This window comes from Hylobates moloch, unplaced genomic scaffold (genome assembly GCF_009828535.3).
Source record: "Hylobates moloch isolate HMO894 unplaced genomic scaffold, HMol_V3 SCAFFOLD_1, whole genome shotgun sequence".
Classification (NCBI taxonomy): domain Eukaryota; kingdom Metazoa; phylum Chordata; class Mammalia; order Primates; family Hylobatidae; genus Hylobates; species Hylobates moloch.
In genome coordinates this window covers 146,432,805-146,447,886 of record NW_026652276.1, presented here as the reverse complement: position 1 = coordinate 146,447,886, position 15,082 = coordinate 146,432,805, and the positions used below count along the sequence as shown (strand labels likewise).

The 15,082-nt window shown below is 44.3% G+C and overlaps 1 long non-coding RNA gene across 1 annotated transcript; it reads right to left on the bottom strand.

The window, feature by feature from the left end:
• Positions 1 to 7,555: 7,555 nt before the first annotated feature.
• LOC131382549 (uncharacterized) lies at positions 7,556 to 10,044 on the bottom strand. The gene is made up of 3 exons (XR_009212119.1): positions 9,685 to 10,044; positions 8,172 to 8,262; positions 7,556 to 7,811 (listed from the first exon to the last, which is right to left on the bottom strand). It is a non-coding gene; the product is annotated as an uncharacterized LOC131382549 (long non-coding RNA).
• Positions 10,045 to 15,082: the final 5,038 nt, after the last annotated feature.

Here is a 15,082-nt window from a genome sequence, read left to right as displayed (position 1 = left end):
GGCAAGTCATCACCTCACACACTATGCTTTAACAGCCCTATCAATCAGCATATTGAGTCAGTTACACTAGGGTGCTTTTGGCTGCAGATAACAGAAAACAACCACTAGCTTAAGTGATAAGTCATTTTATCAAATAACAAAAGGTGAAGGTATGGTGGTCTAGGATTTCGTAGCTGAAAAATATCATTGAGGACCAGAATCTTTTCTTCTTTCCCTTCTGCCATCCTCAGTGTATTAGTTAAACCTGTTATCTGGCTCCCCTCATGACCCCAGGAGGGCTGCCATAGTCCTAGATGCCAAGAGTAGAAAGGATGATTCCTCTGAAAAATTTGTTTTTAATGAATGAGGAAAATATTTCCCAGAAGTCTCCAACAGACTTCCCCTTCTCTCATTGGCCAGAATTCCATCACATGTCCATGCTTAAACCAATCATTGGCAAGAGGAACAGGACCACTATGTTTGGCTTAGGCCAATGAGAATTCACCAGGGACGAGGAGGGGCCAGTCTTGCCTAAAGCATCTATCTGATACCCAAAATTTTGGAGTTCCATTAGTAAGGGCTATAAGTAGGCAATCAATGGTGTCTTCCACAGCTTCCACTTCTAGGAAGACTTTTCTGGCACTAAAATGAAGATGCCTATCTTTTTTTTTGGAGACAGAGTCTCGCACTGTCACCCAGGCTGGAGTGCAATAGTGTGATCTTGGCTCACTGCAACCTCCGCCTCCCTGGTTCACACGATTCTCCTGTCTCAGCCTCCCTAGTAGCTGGGATTACAGGCACACACCACTACATCCAAATAGATGATGGGGTTTCACTATGGTCTTGAACTCCTGACCTCGTGATCCACCTGCCTTGGCCTCCCAAAGTGCTGGGATTACAGGCGTGAGCCACCGCACCCGGCCCAAAGATAACTATCTTATCAAAGATAGAACCAGGATTAAAAAGCTGCTTTCACACTGCCAGCTGTCCTGTTCCAGCTATGTGGGAAACTCAACTGTGCCTAACTGTATAGCAATAATAAAAGCAATAATGAAACAATAACAACAATTACTGAGCACTCGCCATATGCCAGGCCCTGGGTTAAGTGCCTTACACACTAGAAGGGATGCTGTGCAGGGTGAGGCAAGTGAGGTGCAAAATTTAAAGATACTTGCTCTCGGGGTTGTTCATGTGCATGTTGGCACCTGAGAGTGGATGCCTCCTTAAATGTCACACCCTAGGGTCCCTCTTGCTTCCCCCTAGTCTCAGCCCCAATGCTGCAATGTGCCACCCAGATCTACCACAACATTCAGAATCAAAGTACTCATTTTCCAGTGTTGGGAGTGTGGGGCTGAGCACTGTCAGCTGAGTCCCTCACAGGGGATTTCTTTCAGCAGAAGATAACTGCCTTGCCCAGGCTCATCCCCTTCCTGTGGGCAGCCCTTATCCATTAACTGTTGAGTGTAGAAGTATGAAGTTCAGCACTTTTGCATCAACTCAGATAAACTCTGAGATGTCATCCCATACTCAGAGTAGCCCACAGTATTGGCTCAGGGCTTTCATGTAACTGCACTGCAGTTCATCTCCTTCTGACCCATCTTATTTTCCTCACTCACAAAAGCAGTCCCTAGTTACCTTTCAGCATGCAAATCTCCATCTCAGAGCCCATTTCTTAGTGAGTATGTCTAGCAAAAGTTGGTGCAGGATTGGTCTAAATAAGCAACATTAAAATGGGCTACAATGAGGACCTCGGCCCCAGTGATAAGATGAAGCACTGAGATACACTGATTTGTAATCATAGTGAATTTTTTTAAATTTGCACTAGGATGACCTAGGGTGGGAAACAGTAGAAGGGAATGTACTGTCAGGTGCAATGTACTAAGTAGTTGAGCTATGGGTTGGATAATAATTATAAGGGCTATGGGATTTGATGGCTGTTGTCAGGGAGAGAGATGCACTGAGTAAAAACAGTGAAAGACTGAGTGTGATCAATCACTATTTAAAACTAAATGTGACTACCAGAGGCCTTATTGGAAACACATAGAGAAACTCTCATATCCTGCAGCCAGAGGGCAGAAAACCCTGAGTATCAGACCCAGGACTTCATTATAAAAATAGCAGAACCACAGAGGAAATTGAATTCTCAACCCAGAAGGTAACCCACATCAGAGTCCGGTCTCTAATTATGAAGGGGTGAGACCCTGAGACTTGGAATGGGGAAATTTATGTTGATACACTCATAAATCTCAAATCTACAGATTCTCCACCCTACCCCCAAATCTTCTGAGCCTAAAGAATTGGCTCACTCCTTTCTAATAAATTTACTACCTCTTACCTGAAGACAGGTAAGGCCTCTTCCAAAAAAACACTTGCCTGTGCTGGGCAGTCTTTAAAATAGCCCCAGTGGTCCCTGCCTTCTGACAGTCCCACCCTTAAGTAGTCCTCTTCTACTATGAATAGAGATGACTTTTGCAACCAATAGGGTATTTCAGAAATAACAGAGTGTGACTTCTGAAGCTAGGCCACAAAAGGAATTGTGGCTTCCTTCTTGCCATTTTTGGATTATCCACTCTGGAGGAAGCTACCTCCTATGTTATGAGCGTACTCAAGCAGCATGATGGAACGATCCATGTATCAACAAACCAAGGGTTCCTGCCAATAGCCAGTGAGTAACTGAGACTTCACGCCAACAGCCATGTTATGAACCATCTTGGAAGTAGATCCTCCATCCCCAGTCAAGCCTTCAAATGGCCACAGCCCTAGCCAACATTTTGACTGAAATCCTATGGCAGACATTGAGCCAGAAATCCTGAGATAATAAATTTTTTTATTTTAAGTTGCTAGATTTTGGGGGTAATTTGTTACACAGCAATAGATAAAATAATACACCCTCTCAGAATCTACTCCTACCTCCCATCTTGGCCATCAGACCACTAACTAGAATTAAATCACAACATAACCCAATTAAGGAAGTTCTGGGTCTTCTAAGGAAAAAAAAAATCATATTCCCAAATAAACTGCAGTACTTAGCTAGCATATGCCAGCAGGAACTAGAATAATATGTTTGGACAGGATTTAATGCCCCAGAAGAAAGTGCTAAGACACACGTAGGATGGATCAGGTAAGTATGGAGAAAACAGTAAAGAAGAAATGCCATAACTGCCACAGCAAACAGTGGAAGATCAAAAGGCTCAGAAAAGTAGGCATGCTAGAGCAGACACACTAAACAAGATGAGAAAATACACCAGATGGCTTTGTTCCATGATAGGGGCGAAAAGATATTCTGATTATCAAAGTGACAAGGAATGCCCTGGTGAGAGGGCCACCAATGTCACTGAGAATTTCAGTAGAAAACATCCCCTACTGAAATTCTCAGTAGAATTCTCAGTGGCCATAGAACCAGGCTGATGGTAGTAGTTGTTATTACAGAGCTGAACTCATGGATAGCAATAGTGGATCCTAAAAAGGATCCTAAAAAGAGGCCAGGCAGCCACCTTTAACCACTAGAAGCAAGGTGGTCACAACTGTCATAATCCATGGAGATAGTTGATACAGGATTTCTAGGGCAAGTCAGTAAGAGTAATGTTCAATCTATAGACCCCCCACCTCCCCCCACCCCCCCAAAAAAATCAAGGATTGGTGATTAAGAGACTAAGGGCAGCCCAATGAAAAGTCCCTGGCCCAGTTTCTGGATCTGAGCCAGTGTTCTGACCCAGAATCTACTGACTAAAGGAGGGGCAAGTTCTCTAGGAGGGAGGATCCTGTAACACCATGGTAAGTATATATAGTAATTATTATCTCAATCTTTCCCTAAAAGAATCTATGGTCCTTTACTCAAGTAATTGTACACTTGGAAAGGGGGAAATCCCAAGCATTTTGAGAATGGCTGGACACAGAACACAAGTTTGCACTGAAACCCAGGGATCTAAAGTAACATCATGCTCCACACCCACCCCCACTATTTGAGTGGAGGCTTAAGAGGGCCAATTAATAAATGGAGTTCTGGCTCAACTCTGGCTCACAGTGGGTACACTGGTTCCCTGGACTCACTTAGTCATTTTTCCTGTTCCTGTATTCATAACTAGAATCAACATACTTGGTTGTTGGCAGAGCCTCCACATATCATAGTGGGAAAGCTAGGTAGAAGCCACTGAAATTGCCTTTCCCACCCAGCCATGATAGTATAATAAATCAAAAACAGTATCATATCCCGAGGGGAACAACAGATCTAAGGATGCAGGGTGGTGATCCCCTTCACATTCCTACTTCATTCACGAGTCTGACCTTTACCAAAGCCATGTGGATCCTGGGAGATGACCGTGGACCAGCAAACTCAACTAAGCACTATCCACAACCGCAAATGCTTTGCCAGATATGATATCTTGACTATAGCAGATTAGTGTTGCCTCTAGTACACAGTTTGCAGCCATGGATCTGACAAATGCATTCTTTTCCACCTCAATCAGAAAGATAGATCGTAAACAGTTCTCCTTCACTTGGGACAGACAATAGTATACATTGTCTTACAGTCTTGCTCCTGGGCTGTGTTAACTCCTCACCCTCCATGAAAATATAGTCAAAAGAAAGCTGGGTCACCTGCTATCCTGCAAAACATCCTATCAGTCCATACTACTTATGACATGTTATTGGGACCCAGGGAGAAAGAAGTAGCAAGTAGGTTGGGGGCCTTAATAGGTCACATGCCCTTCAGATGATGGGAGATATACTCTACAAAGATTCAGTGGCTTGCACCACTGTTGGTTGCTTCCTTTCACCAGAGGACACAATAAGTTCCCCATTAAATGACAAAGTGTGGCTGCCACCCAGTTGCTTCACATTCCTCATACCAAGAGAACAGTAGACAAGAAAAGGAGTCAGCCTCCTGGCATGAGTAATTGATTCTGATCCCCAGGGAGTGAGAGGGCTGCTTTGGGAGCAAGACTATGTTTGGCACCCAGGTATCCTGCTTGGGTATCTCTTAATGGAAAATAGGTAAATACAGCTGTCACAGCCTAGTTTTATACCTGCCAGGTAAACCACCTGGACCAGATGGGAAGGGGAAACTAGGTAGTAAAGGAGGAAGACAATGAGCATCAGTTGTAGCCACCAGAGCAGCGGCTGTGGTGAGAGCACTAGGTCATTCCATTCATCTTCCTCTTGTATGTTTCCCCAGGAAAAGAAGACCACCAGAATCTAGAAGAGCTGCTGTCAGAACTTGTGATAGGAAGCAAGTGACTGAAGTGCAAAGAGTGGACTGCGGTGAACCTTCAGTGTATCACCCAGGTTTATCGCCCCCTTCAGGACTCAAGCACTCATTTCCCCACCTGTAGGGAATGTTGGTGGCTAACAGCTATCAGCTCTTGCTCTTCAGGCATTGCCCTTTGCTGAACAGTTTCTTTGCCCAAGATCATATCCCCATCCCAGGGACATCTGATATCCAATGATTAACTGATGTAGGGCTACAAGACCAACCTCAATTCAAAATAACCTTGAAGGGTTATTGCAGCTACACAGCCACTGGTGGGATTAGTGAAGTTTTCTTACAACTGCATCAGAATTCTCCTTCTCCCTGTGCCCAATAATGCTATCTTCACTTTCCCAAAAGTACCGATCTCAAAAGGACTCCTCAGTAACGTTCCTGCATGCAAATCTCCATCTCATAATCTGTGTCCCAAGGAACCCAACCTGCAATGCATGCATTGTCTCATTTGATCCTCACCACAAGATCAGTACTACTATTATTCCTATTTTACAGAGGAAATTCAAGCCCCAAGAGCTTCAGTAAACTTGCAAACTCCCTGATTTTAGAGTCTATGCTCTTAACCAACCTGAATCAGCAAACTGTAATCCCTGTGCTAGAATTAGGCAAATATTTCCCTGAATGAGACGTTCTAGGTACAGCCAGCTGAACACTAACTCGCCAGATGTTTCTTTTCATCATGTGTTCCCTGGGACCTACCTGGAAATTTCAAAGGAAGGTAAGAGATAACTTCTGCAACCCAACTCCTCTCTCCAGGCTCTTTAAGCCTCCTCACCTTATTGCTCTGGGTTCCAGGGGTCTTCTGTGAGCTCCCAATCAAGTTTAGCATTCTCTCCTGTGCTTGTGATGCTGTGCAGAGGAGTTCTCCTGACATGATCAGCTGCCACCCCAGCCACCTGGGTCCCAGATCTCAAGATAACTGACGTGACCCAAATGCAGATCTTGGTCTTCTGAACCCAGTTGTTTAATAAGTGATTTGTGGCTGGACAGTTACATAAGTGTAGAGATCACCCAGGTTTGTATGGGGTCTCACTTCCCTCTCCACCCCCAGATTGTCTGTCCCTCCCTAGAGTAAAGCTACGTCACATAGTCTCCCCCCAAGTTCCAATGTGTTAGTGCTAGATATACGGAATGCTTGTTGGGAATGTGGCTTAAACTGTCTCTACTGTGACAGAAGGACAGACTGTCATCAACTGCTGCAGGTAACCTAGAAACCCTTTGTCTTTCACAACCACTTTTTGTTATTTCTCTGAGCCATCTCTTAGACAATGTCTGGATTCCCATCAACTTCTGCACATAAACAATATTTATAAATAACCAGGCAGAGCAATGGAGTGTGTTTAGTCATTTTGCATAAGAACTTCCCTTGCACAGGTTCTATATATAACTCAGTTGGCAACCCCCTTTTCTACCCATTGAGGCACCAGTGCAGAACATGTTCTTAGGAGCACTCACAGCCCCTCCACTGTGGGTTTCTTGAGGTAATGGAAAGAAAATTCCAGGTGTTACTGTTCCCCAACCTCTTACATACACAGCCCCCAGTGTCTCCTACACTTAGCCCCCATTACTGCCAATCATGGTTCCTCTGCTTATGAAGGTCTGCCTCCTTCCCCTGCCCCACATGTCAACCTCATTTCTGTCCTTGTTCTCTTCCCATGGCACTTTCCAGCCTTCTCCCCACAGCAGGATCTCCTTTAACTCTCTTCAATAATCTGCATACACTGTGTGCTTCCCCAAGATACCATCCCTGAAGAGCCCCATTTCACTCTGACTATTCACAAAGCCTCATTAGCATGTTCTCGTACAGTACTCACCACCTTTGAATGGAACCTGATGCCCTTTCAGAGTCAGAATACTAAGTTCAGACACTGCCACTTACAGGAATGTGATCTGGGGGAAGTTCCTTAACTTCTCCAAGCTTCACTGTCTTCAGTTGTAAAATGGCAATAGTAAAGCCTACCCAATGTGCTTGCAGAGAGGACGAATCAGGTAAAGCAGTAAAAAGTAACCTTTAAATTTTAAAGTTCTATATGACTGTGAGTTATCATTATTGTGTTGTTTCTCCCCTCTGAGCTCTCTGAGGTCACATCTTTTACTTCCTTTCTCTCCCTGGGTCACACACAGTGACAGTAACACTGTAAGCTAATATTAGATGCAGAATTAAGAATGAATAAAAGAAAACCACTCACCAATCAGAATTAGGCAAAATCTTAACCATATTAAATCTATTGTAGACTGTTCCACAGAGCCAATCTAGAAACTGCTCTATAGGGAAATAGCCTGAAAAGACATGAAAATTCATTTATAGTCCATGCTTGCAAATTTATGCTGAGTGGAAAAGGACTAGCATCAAAACACATCCACTCTTCCTTCTAACACAGGGCCAATATTGCTAACAAGAGACAGGCTGGCCTTGGGAACCCTTGTTAGCTTTTCCCAAAAAGGCTGCTACCTTTAAATGACCAGTTATCTCCCTTAAAGAATCATTTTTTATCCCATAATATCAGTTCCTCTTCAACATCTGATGCAACTCTTAGTGTTTTCCATTGCTTTCTAGCTGTGTCAGATTTCCCTAGAAGACAGAAATGAAAGTGATGACTAAGAAGATTGCACTGAAATTTCAAATGTTTGGCCTACACATTGATTCCCCCACCCACCCCTCCTATTCCAGTCTCCTTGCCCTCCACAGGGGGAAATCACTATTTTTGTGCAGTGTAAAACCTTCAGCTTTCACCATTACATGTAGACTCACAATCTTTAAACACCAATTTAGTTCATTTAGTTGGAACCACACAAAGTAGAACCTACTTGGAGATTTCAGATTTTTTTTCTATTTCCCTGATGATCTTCCAAAGATACAGAAAGTTACATGTCAGAAGTGTACCAATCATGATCAATTTCCCCTGTCACTTACAAGCAACAAAGCACTTACTTATCTCCTCCACAGTGGCCCATTTTCTATGTTGCAATCTTGCCTCCAAGTCAAATTGTTCGAAGCACCATGTCTGGAATGAAGAAAGGCACTGGGGAAAAAAGAAAAATAGCAAGATGGAGGAAATAACAATCATATGGAGTATTTCTTCAGGCCATCTCAATATACTTCCCATTTCCTTCACAGGAACAAGATAAGATTTCTCAACTGGGTATCTCTTTTAAAGGTCCAAACTTGAGTAATACAGGCAGTACTTTAATGGATATCTAAGATAATTAAATGATTAAGGTGACGTATTAATATAGGTCATTGGACGGGCGCGGTGGCTCACGTCTGTAATCCCAGCACTTTGGGAGGCCGAGGCGGGTGGATCACTTAAGGTCAGGGGTTCGAGACCAGCATGGCCAGCACGGTGAAACTCCATCTCCACTAAAAATACAAAAAAAAAATAGCCAGGCGCAGTGGGGCACGTCTGCAGTGCCAGCTACCTGGGAGGCCGAGGCAGGAGAATGGCGCGAACCTGGGAGGCAGAGTTTGCAGTGTGCCGAGATCGTGCCATTGCACTCTAGCCTGGGTGACAGAGCAAGACTCTGTTCTAAAAAAAAAAAAAAAAAAAGGATATTTTCCAGTACACCTTGTTCCAGATATGCTCACTCAACTCAAAATTACAGAGTGTAGTGGACATTTTAGCCGTATTCTCAAGCAAAAGGCAGATTTTCATAGGTCCATCTCTATCATTATTTCACTAGGTCTCCCAAGCTTCCAAAAGGTAGATCATGTGCTCGCTTCAGCATCACGTATACTAAAATTGCCACAAAACAGAGAACACTAGCAATTTTAAAAAATAAAAATAAAGCCGATCATTAGACGACCAAAACTGTCATGGAGGGATCTTTCACATGGACAAGTGGTACCCCCGGTGTAGTTCAGAGCATCCCACAGGAACTCTACACCGCCTCAATGTAGTGATTGAAAGCCAGGCACTGGAAGGACAAAGTTGAGCAAAACCACCCCGAAACATAAGAAGTTCCTGGTCCTAGGCTGACTCCCTAGCAGGTCATTTTACACCAGTCAGGGAAAGACAGACAGAGGGGCAGGAGTTGAGGGGGAAGTGGGGGCTCAGGGAAGGAGTTCTCTGATCAAGTCTTAAAGGATAAACAGGAAACTGGACAGGAAAAGGGGAAAAAAGTAGCCAATCCGGGCAAAGACAGCAGCATCAACAAAGAATCAGGAAGAACAAGAGAATGCCCTGTGCCGCCATCAGCAAACGTTTGCCCCACGTGTGTTTGTGTGCGGCCGCCAGGTGTGGCGTCATGGCTGCCATTTTGTTCTTCTCTGGTTGGCTCCTTGGGCGCCTACAGCCTGTGAAGCACTGCCTGACGCCTACCGCTCGCCCACCTCCCCGCCTCCGGGCGCTGCAACCTCCAGGGATCCCTCCGCCCCCCACCCCCGGGAAACCTGGAGGTGGCCACCCGGCCCGGTGGTCCGAGGTGAGCTTGGGAAGGAGCTTTACCCCCTTCATGGCCCGCAGTGATGAGGCGGCCCGAGCAGCGGGTCGTCTTCCAGAAGAGTCAGAGAAACAGTCCTGGCTTGCTTCACCTCAGCGCCCTGGGTTCCCTCCAAACCAGAAGACGCAGAAATGCCTGGGTGTGAGGGGGCTGGGTGTGCTTGGCCTGGGGAGTCTTGAAAGTCGCCAAGGCTACCTCAGAATCCCCCGCCCTCCGGCCGAGCCCTGGGCTTTGTGGTGGGGCCAAGCTCCTCTCCCCGGGGCGCTGCCGCGCGCTCCTCGCCACCCTCCCCTCTGCCTGGGGGCCGGCGAGCTTGCGCCCAGATGCGCCTGGATCCTCGCCGGGACCTCGCGCTTCCCGCCCTCGGCACCAATACCCCCGGTAGCCCAGATGCGCCCAGGTCCTCGCCTGAAGAATCTCCGAGGACACCCGACCTCCCTCTCTCTCTCTCAAACCGCCTCCGTTCGCCGCCCCCCCGCCCCGCGCGTCGTTTCTTTCTCCTGGAAGCACAGCCGAGAAAGTAGCTCTCCAAATGGCTTTTCCACACCAGAAACTGAACAGCAAGCGCCGCCTGGAGCATCTGGGGACAAGGTGGAAGGGGACTGACAGTTTCACACTCTTCAGTAGTTGTGAGTGTTGTACTGTTGCGTGTGGATTGCTTATTCCCAAAGTGTACTTTGTTTGGAAAATTAATTGCAAAAGAAAAGTTTTTTTGAGCCCCAGAGTTTTCAGAATATTTTGCACAATGCCATACTGATGCTCGCCTTCCCTTTGTACTCAAAAGGCTTCATTGAAACGAATCACACAGGTTAAAAGTCAGTTTGGTGTGGTGTCTTGGTGGTGGTGGTGAGTGAGTCACATAGGTTAAAAACTCAGTTTGTGGTGGTAGATCTCAGATACTAAACCCACTGTGAGATCTTAATCAAGGGTCTTTACCTCTCTGTGCCTCAGTTTCCACATGTGTAAAATGGTAATAATTATAGTACCCATGTCACAGATTCATGGTGAGATGAAATGAACTCACGTATATGAAGCACTTGGTGTCTGCCACAGAGTGGATGCTGGAGAATGGCTCACTGTCATCCTTATAGATTGCCGCTCACCTCTGTCACCTTTTGCTCCAGTCTGTGGTGAGAAGTTTCAGGGAAGTAAGGCTTGCCTCTGAGAAGGATGACACGTGGATTGAGTAGAAAAATGGAATTCCATGTTGGTCAACGGTAAAAATTTTCAGTAATAAAATGAGTAAGTTCTGGGAATCTAACATATAGCATAGTGACTATAAATAATAATACTGTATTGTTTACTTGAAATTTCCTAAGAGAGTAGATCTTAAGTGTTCACATACACACAATGGTAGTTATGTGATATGATGGATGTGTTAACTTGATTGTGGTAATCGTTACTCTGTGTATGTGTATATATATGTGTGTGTGTGTATGCATATAAAGATATAAAGTCATCACTTTGATTTATCAAATTTTTATTTGTCAATTTACCTCGATAAAACTGGAAAGAATGAAATTTGAGAGTTTTCAAAACCTTAATCTCCATCCTGCAGGAGAAACATTTCCTTTCCCCTGTGGCACACAGGACAAAGTATAGGAGCTGAGTCAGGGACAAGGGCCCAAGCCCCTGCTCCGCCACTAGCCTGTGGGTTGATTCTTGGGCAAACTGCCAATGTCTCTAAGCCTCAATTTCTTCACATGGGGCCAAGTAAGCCCCATGTGTATGAAAGGGCGTTGTACCCACTAAAAGCCTGAAAATTTGAGGTACACTTATTTTGAAAATACACAATTGATGGCCTATAAATAGAACAGGTGAGTTAAATGGAACATTGACAACCATATGGAAGTTTCTACAGTGCCACGAGAAAAGCTTGATTTTTTTGTTAAAGCTCAGCAGTGGTTAAATCAACTGCTAAAGGAAGAGCCCCTTCCCAGAATGTTTTCTCTTTTTTTGAGACAGAGTCTTGCTCTGTCACCCAGGCTGGAGTGCAGTGGCACGTTCTCAGCTGACCGCAACCTCTGCCTCCCAGGTTCAAGTGATTCTTCTGCTTCAGCCTCCCGAGTAGCCAAGATTACAGCCACATGCCACCACATCTGGCTAATTTTTGTATTTTTAATAGAGACGGGTTTCACCATGTTGGCCATGCTGGTCTCGAACTCCCAACCTCAAGAGATCCTCCTGCCTTGCCCTCCCAGCATGCTGGGATTAGAGGTATGAGCCACCGCGCCGACCCCTCAGAATATTTTCTTGATGGGGTTGCTGGCACTTCCTCTTCCGCCACTGCGGTAGGGTAGAAAAGCCCTGTGACTCTGAGGGGTTCCCTTTCTTTCTCTTCCAGATGTTTCCTCTGGGATCCACACTCTGGGTCCTTTCATATCTCTGGAAATAAATTGTCCCCTTCAAATTCACAGCACCAAAACATAGTGCAAGTTCCTACAGTTCAGGCTGCAACTACTTTTAATCAGTTCTAAGAAATCTCAGGGAACCAAGTTCATCAGTTCTGTGACTTCAAAATAAGTCACCTAATCTCTCTTGGCTGCAGCTTCCTTACAAGGAAAACGATATACCTCAAATTCTAAGAGTCACATGAGCTTGGCAGAAATGTAAACAGAGTTTCCACTGTTTCCTATCTCTCTATCCTTTTCTGGTTAGTTCCATGAACTTCCACCCCTAGACACAGGCTGAAATCCACCTCACCCTCAGCAACCTTGGGTTTTGAAGAAGGTGGGGCCTGAGTTGTTTTGAGTTCTCAGTTGCAAAGGGCTGTTCTCCGGCCAGCCCTGGCCTACCTGCCTAGAACTATTGTTAGTAAATTCTTGCTTAGTGAAGAGACAAAGGAAAAATGCATGTCTGAATGGATTAGCTTGATCACTCATTCAACAAATATTTACTGAGTGTGTCTATTATTTACCATGGCTTACAGTTCTCTAAGGAGGTGATCCACCTGTTAAGTGGAGGTAGAGGGTGTAGGGGAGGCTTCCCTGAGGAAGTGAGACCTGAAGGAAGAAGGGGAGCCGTCAAGAAAGCCAGTCCAAAGCCCTGCAGTGGGAAAGAAGGAAGCAATGAATGGATGGATGAATGAATGAAGAAATGAATGATTGAACAAAGGAAAGGACAGACCAATGAATAAGCGGTCCGGCCTCCCCCTTGGTTACTGGCACACTACCCTCATTGGGTTTCTTTCTTTCTTTCTCAATAGCACATCCTATTGCCAGGCACATGTGATTACATTCAATCCTATAAAGCAGTTATGAGTCCTGGACACCTACCACTGTGATGAGAAGAGACTTCTGCAGCACTTACACAAACATTTCCCGGGTTCCTACTGGTTGGAAAGCACTCATTATCCAAATGAAGGGCGGAGAAATCTCAGACTTTTACTACTTCAGAGGAGCCATTCCTTTCAGCTTTTCACTAATTCACCCCCATTTTTTCTAGTTAATAGCTTCCATTGCAGCCCTCTCCATTGTCAACATCATTGAAACATCTCATATGGGCTATATAATTTTCATTTTTTGGGTTTGCTTTTGGGTTCTGGGTGTGTGTATGTGTGGTGGTTTTCGTTTTTTTGTGTTTTTTTTTTTTTTTTGGCAATAAAATCCAGTAAATACCATATAGACTTCAACTGTGTCTTTCAGGGTAAAAAATATTCAAGGGAGATAAGTTAACTATGTGGAAAGAAGAAAAACTTTTGCTATTCCTGAGAAGGGGAGAAGGAGGGAAAAACAAAAACAAAAACCCCTGTAAATGTCACTAGTGACTAACTCCATCTATTTTTGGAAGGCCCTAGGGGGTTTTAGGGCTTTCCATGCAGTAGATTAAATAGTAACATTCCTCTGAAAAGGAATGTGCAGCCTTGCTCTCTGAAGTGCTCACCTGCAACGGCTGTCATTAAGGGCCCAAAAGGCCAGCGGAGTTGATGGGGCCCAGCACACAAAGCTTCCGTCTTCACCTCCACCAGCTCTCAGGGACCATAGAGCATTGGCATCTTTTAAACCTATGAGTCAAGTGTGTCCCTTGTCTGCTAGGTTTCCCCAGGCCACTGTGGACATGTGACTGTGCCTTTTTAGCACCTGCTTCTTCTGTCATGAACTCCATCCACACCTGACTTAAGACAGCGGACCTCTCAGGTCAGATGCCCAGGTTCATTCCCATGAGCTTGCCCTGAGCCCTATCAAATCAATGTGTCTCCAAAGAAATAGATTGCTGTCAAAATTTAGAAAGCTCTTTATTGTTTAAAAAAAAAAATCACATTTGTATTATGCTGGTATTTGTTGGAGGAGGAGTGGACAAAGCAGCAAAGAAATATGACCTGGCTGTGGTGTTTAAGTACCACCATGTTTAAAAGGACTTATACTTGGAACTTTGTTTTTTCCCACACCAGGTTGAAGGTGTTAGGTTAAAAATAAGTTTTTACAATGGTGGTTCATTATATGAATCTCTCTACTTTTGTGTAATTTCATGCTTGAAATTTTCATGATAAATGGTTACAAAAAGAAAGATAAGTAACACAGCATTTCACATGCCACAGGATCCTTGCTGCTTTACTTCCCTTCTTTGGCTCCACTAAGACTCCACAACTAGCAACCTCTGAAAGATGAGCTTCCAGCTGTGTTATGCCTTAACACCTGGAATCCTGGATGTTGCCACCGGAATCCCAACTCATTTCATTTCAGTTGCTTAGAAGCAGGGCTCAATTTTTTACATCTTACATTTTACCAATACTTCCATAAAGGAACTCTGTTCTCACCATGATAGAAATTAAAGGTTCTATTAAAGTTTTCGTCCAAGAAGAAACTTACATATTAACAGGCATTCTGGTGTTATTTTTACCCTTTATTTAAAAAGGCTAAGGTTCTAAGGACATTAAAAAATTGCAATAGTATTGGGAGAAAATTTCATTCCTATGTCTAGGAAACATAAATTAGCAAATGATGATGTCATAGTTGAATTTTGCAATACAATTAAGGATTTTATAACTACCTTAAGCCTAAATCACAATACATATAAGGCATGGAAAATGAATTCTATAAATGTCATTGTCACAAATAAAAAATCCATTGAACATTTACAAAGTTAATAATAATTCATAATGTGCTTACAAATAATCATGAAGGTGAAGTATATTAGCTTAAGAACTTCTTAAGAATTGTTATAAAAAATCCACATTCCATCTACACCACTTCTGGTTAGCAGGGGTATTCTACTCCTAATTAAAAACCCTTCTCTTAGCAGATGTTTTCTAATACACCCAAGGCCAGCACAAGTTGGCTTCCCCTTCCCTCCTGCCCTGTAGATGGAGACTGGCAAACACATGGATGGGACAGACAGCTGAGGACTGAATGCCAACCTTAACCACAGCACTATTCCACCCCACTCCACAGCTTGGCCCTGACA